Raw genomic sequence first — 5925 nt, 5'->3', positions numbered from 1 at the left:
ATGTTGGCCCTTCTGTTGGGTGTGTAGTGGTGCCTCATTGTGGTCTTGTTGGGATGTTGGCCCTTCTGTTAGGTGTGTAGTGGTGCCTTATTGTGGTCTTATTGCAGCTCCCTGGTGACTGATAATGGGCGCATCTTTCCATATGCTTATTTCACATCTGTGTATCTTCTTCATTGAGGTGTCTATTCCAGTCTTTGCCCATTTGTTACTCAGGTTCTTCATTTTTGCACTGTGGCATTTTAAGAGTTCTCTGGGCAGTACTAATAACAATCCTTTATCAGATATATCTTTTGCAAAAATTTTTCTACCCAGTCTGTGGCTTGTCTTCTCATTATTATCTCGACAGTGTCTTTGCAGAGGAGACGTTTTTAATTTTAAAGAAGTCCAATTTATCAACAATTCTTTTATGGGTCATGTTTATTAAATCTAAAAAGTCATCACCATACCTAGGTTTTCTGCTATGTTATCTTCTAGAGCAGTGGTTCTCAACCTTCCTTATGCTGCAGTGTATTTTCATTGTTAAAAGGGGTCGTGATTCAGGTTGAGAATCGCTGTTCTAGAGTTTCATAATTTTGCATTTTACAGTTAAGTCTGTGTTCCATTTTGAGTTAACTTTTTGTGAAGGACATAAGGCCTGTGTCTAGATTCATTTTTTTTCCATGTAGATTTCCCAGCACAGTATGTTGAAAAGACCATTTGGCCATTGTATTGCCTTTGTTCCTTTGTCAAAGATAATTGACCATATCTGCACAGGTCTGTTTCTGGGAGCTCCATTCTGTGCCATTGATCTATGTGTTCCTTCTTTCACAAATGCCACATCGTCTTGCTCACTATTGCTTTATAGTTAAGCCTTGAACTTGGGTAATGTCAGTTCTCCCACTTTTTTCTTCTCCTTCAAGGTTGGGTGGCTTGAAGGCTTGAGTCTTTCACCTCTTCATATAAACTTTAGAGTCAGCTTGTTGATGTCTACAAAATAATTTGCTGGGGATATTGATTGGGATTGTGTTGAATCTCTAGATCAAGTTAGAAGAACTGATATTATGACAATTTTAAATTTCCCTATCCATGAACATGGAATAACACTCCACTTATTTAGTTCTTATTTGATTTCTTTCATCAGAGTTTTAGAGTTTTCATGTAGATCTTGAACATATTTTCTTAAATTTATGCCTATGTGTTTCATATTTTGAGATGCCAATATAAATAATACTCTGTTTTTAATTTCAAATTCTACCTGTTAACTTCTGGAATATAGAAGAGTGATTGACTTTTTTTATATTAACCTGTATCCTACAAGCTATATAGCATAATCACTGAATTGACTTCTCAGTTCAAGGAGGTTTTGGGGGGTTTTTCTTTGTTGTTCTTTTTTTTAGAGACAGGATCCCACTCTGCCACCCAGGCTAGAATGCAGTGGCGTGATCAGAGTTCAATGAAGTCTCAAAATCATGGGCTTAAGCGATCTTCTGCCTTAGCCTCCTGAGTAGTTGTGACTACAAGCACATGCCACATAACAGGCAAATTTTTGTTGATTCTTTCAGATTTCCTAAAAAGATGATCATGTCATCTGTGAATAAAAATAGTTGCATTTTTTACTTCCTAATCTGTTTACCTTCCATTTCCTTTTCTTGTCTCTTTGCACATAAATAATAAAAGCCTCCTCTGCCTGCTCAGAGCCAGGGTATCTCACTGGCTCATTTGAAAGGTCCTTTGTCAGATTCTTCAGGCCTTGGGCCCTTTGATGCCTTCTCTGCCTTGGGTACCTCAACGTTGCAGAATCTCACCTGCTCCTCAGCACTCGGCTCCAGCAGGTATGTGGTCTGCATCTCGTGGTCCCCTTCACCTGGTTCCCTGTGACTCTGAGCTCCTGGACGCACTCCCCACACACACTCCCTGCCATCTCTCAACAGCTGCAGGTGTGTGGTCTGCATCTCGTGGTCCCCTTCACCTGGTTCCCTGTGACTCTGAGCTCCTGGACACGCTCCCCACACACACTCCCTGCCATCTCTCGACAGCCATAGGAGTTGGTCTGAGTCTTCCTTGCATCTCCTGCCATAATAAATGTGGAAACTTGCCATAGCCCAGGTCTTGCTTTAATCTATGAACATTTAGCCATTAGTCTAAAACTGTGAGGCTTTTTTTACATGGAGACAAGCGGTTCCCACTTGCCCCTCTTCTCTGCTGTTAGTGCACATTCAGCCTGTGCCAAAGAACCGGCTTCTCTGGGCAGAGCAGGGGGCCTTATGAAGGGTCTGCCCATCCCCACATGTCCAGCCTGTATGTGGCCTTCTCTGGGGGCATATAAGTGTTTGCTTCAGCCCACACAAGTGAAAACGATTAGACATTCAGCAAAATATCCCAGCTGCAGTCTGATTATTTCCTACGGTTATTGGTGACAGCGTCTCCTTTTTGGAGCAGGGTTGGTGGGAGGTAGGATGAGAACAGTGTGGGTTTGTTGGGGAGCTGTTGTGAGGCACCCGGCGTGGAGAATTGAAAATGGTCTTTTAGAGGTTCCTCGGGGTGGGGGTGGGGCCGGGCGTGGTAAAGGCCCACAGCCAGCCTGGCATTTCCCTATAGCAAGATACCTCCCTTGCCCCGTGATGTTCTCAACAAGATGGGGAGTGAGGGTCTAGCAAAAGGCTCCTGGGGCAGCCTGGGCTGCTTAAGGGAACCTGTGCATCAAGGGCTGCAGCTGAAGGAGAAAAAATATAGCCGCCCTGGGGCTGGCCATGCTTTGCAGCTGTGTGACTATCCCCCTCCCCAATGTTGGGCCCGCCCCTTCCTGGCTGTTGCAGGTAGGGATGGTCAGATATTTATTACTTGGTAGTCAGATAATTACTTGTATCTCAATGTCCTATATCCCCCATAAGACCGTGAACAGCACTGGGACAACCCAGGCATCTTGTTCACTCTCTGTCCCTGGGACCAACAGAGCTGTGTACAAGGACTTGAAAGAAGGTGTGAGGTGGGCCTTCCAGGAAGCCAGGCACAAGGGGTGCACGCAGGACATACTGGCTCTGGGGGCCCTCAGTCTTCCTCTGTGCGTTGCTAGGTTGTTTTAATTTCAGTGAAAGTTAGGAATTTATGACTGGCTTTTGCAGCTCTGATAACAACAGAGAAACACAGTAAATGTTTGGTTCTCATCTCTGCCTGGGGGCCCAGGGCCTGAGGGCCCAGGGCCTGAGGGAGGAGCTGCCCCAGGGCACCCAGTGGGGCTGAGGGAGAGGCCAAGGAGGCCTGTCACCCAGGGCACGTGGCTCCAGCCCTGGGTCTCACTCCCTTACCTTGCAGGAATGCCACAAAGGGAACACAAGTGCAGACATAGGCCAGGCCACCCAGGTCCCTCCTTGTGACTCACAAAGCTCTGGGAGGCGAGATCGCCCAGAAAAGTAACCTGTTCCTTGAGGCTCAGCTACAGCAAGTAACCCCAGGGCCAGCGCTTCCTGCATCCCTCCAGCTGCTACACTGGGCCTGTCCTCTCCTGGGCAAGCAGAGACCACCCTTCAGGGACAGCGAGGGGCTCAGTGGAATGTGCTCTGTTGGCATCGGGCATGCAGGGTGGGGCAGCTTCCCTTTTAGTCCCACATCCTCCCATGCACAGAGTGAAGCCCCAGGTACCCTGTGAGGTTGGGGCAATAGGAACCCACACCACTGGTTCTCAGCAGGGGACCCCCCACCCCTAGGACAATGTCTGGGACACGTTTGATTATTAAGACTGAGATGGGTGCAGTGTTACTGGCAGTTGGTGGGTAGGGGCCAGGATGTAGCTGGACATCCTTATGATGCTCAGGACAGGCTCCCCGACCCAGAGGATTGTGTGGTCTAAAATGTACCTAGTGTCAAGATAGAGGAACCCTGGGCTTCGGCAATGCCCAGGTGTGTAGGGAGGATCTCGCCATCAATAGGAACTGGGTCTGGGAGAGAGCTGGGGTACGGGCTTTAAACCTGCCAGGTGGGGAGCCCACAGGTCCCCATGTAGGGGTTAAAACCTGGATCCTGAGACCTTGGTTGAGGGTCCCAGGCTGACAAACACTGGCTACGGGCTGAGGGAAAGCTGTGGATCTGAGGAAGTGACAGGCCGGCCCTGGAGAGGGCACCAGCTCCACAGAGGCCTGCAAAAATATAGGTGACACCACAGTACCTGTGGGTCCCGCTCTCACTCAGTGGCGGCGCTGAGGAGAGCCACACAGCTGAAGGCCTGCTGCCGTGTGTCTCCATCTCCATAACACAGTCACACACTGACTGGCAGAGATGACCGGAACCTTCCCAGCACCCCTGCGTCACATTAACTCCCGTCCCTCCTTTGCTGTCTGCCAAGGTCACTTCCGACAGGAAGCCCCCCTGACTGCTGGTGGGGGTCAGGTCACATCTTCTCACCAAGTATAATTCTGCATCCTTTGTTAATATAAACATGTGATGACCCAGCTTCTGGGTCAGCCCACTCTGCTGTCTTCAGAGCTTAACACATAATAGATGCTTGGAAGGTGTTTTTTAAGTGAGTGTATTTTGTCCTGGATGAACACAGGCTCTCTTGTGGCTCTCTAGGCATCTTTGCCGTGTTCATGAGGTGGGCTGAGCCTAGAGAGCCAGATGGGTGGCGAGGACGTCTCCAATGCTGGAGCTGTGGCACAGGCCGTGCATGAGTCCATTTCCTCCTGTCTCACCTGGGGTGGCCGAGTGTGTGTGCACAGGTGAGGAAGTCTGTAGGAGACCACATGATTCAAAGGAAGGAGAATGGAAAATTAAGCTTTTAACACTCTGTAACTATAAGAAACATCTGTGATATAACATCTCGGTAACACTGTGGTGATACGGGGAAGGGATTTAGCTCTCCTTAACAACGAGAGCACCACAGTACAGAGACGAGAATATCAGCGCTTGGCAGTGTCCACACCTGTGGTCAGATAGCCACGGGTCACTTCTCTAGCTGCTGGAGAGGTTAGTCGGGGTTCATTCATTCTCTCATGGACTCCCTCGCTCGTACTCTTTTGCTCCTCCTGCTCAGCACCCTTCCACAAAGACGGCCAGGATTCGCTCTTCTACTAAGACTGTTTCTCTCCCTTGAAGACTGTCTCTCTCTCTCTCCTGCTAAGATGAATTGCCCTCCGGCACCTAAGGGGAGTTGATCCCGAGCAAGGTAGCACAGCAGTCTGCATCTGGATGGTTAGATAGGTCAGGGCCAGACACCTGACCAGTCCTGGGCCCCGACAGAAGTCACCAGGTTGGGAACGGTCTCTCTCACAGTCTGAGGCAACGGCTCCCAGCCTGGTGCCAAGCACAGCTTACTGTCACAGGAAGGCTGGTGGCCCTGGAGGCAGAAGCTCTGCACAGAGGAAAGACTGCTCTGGGCTGAGACAGCAGCAGCAGCCTATTGCAGGGCTGCCTGGCCCCTCCGTGTCCTGGCTGGAAAGAGTTTCTCCGGCTGGACCAGATGGCTCACACCTGTAATCCCAGCACTTTGGGAGGCTGAGGCAGGAGGATCACGTGAGCTCAGGAGTTCAAGAGCAGCCTGAGCAAAAGTGAAACCTCATCTCTACTAAAAACTAGCTGGGCATTATGGCTGATGCCTGTAGACCCAGCTACTTGGAGGCTGAGCCAGGAGGATTGCTTGAGCCCAGGAGTTTGAGGTCACTGTGAGCTAGGCTGACACCAGAGCACTCTGGCTGGGTGACAGAGGAGAAGGAAGAGAGGGAAGGAGGGAGGGAGTGAAGGAAGAAGGGAGGGAGGGAGGAGGAGAACCCAGGCACCATCCCTTCAATCGCTCTTACTTTTTTAGAGTGCTCAGTTTTACTTTCTTAAAACCAGTGGCAGGGTTTGTACTGGCCCCTAGGTTTTAAAATCTTCCTTCTATGTTGAGACCACTTTGCAAAGATGATTGCGTTTGAAATTGAACCCAGCACAATTGCAGTCAATGACCACCCCCGC

This window comes from Otolemur garnettii, unplaced genomic scaffold, assembly GCF_000181295.1.
Source record: "Otolemur garnettii isolate 467f Iridium unplaced genomic scaffold, OtoGar3 scaffold00075, whole genome shotgun sequence".
NCBI lineage: Eukaryota > Metazoa > Chordata > Mammalia > Primates > Galagidae > Otolemur > Otolemur garnettii.
Note: the sequence above shows the minus strand (reverse complement) of the source record.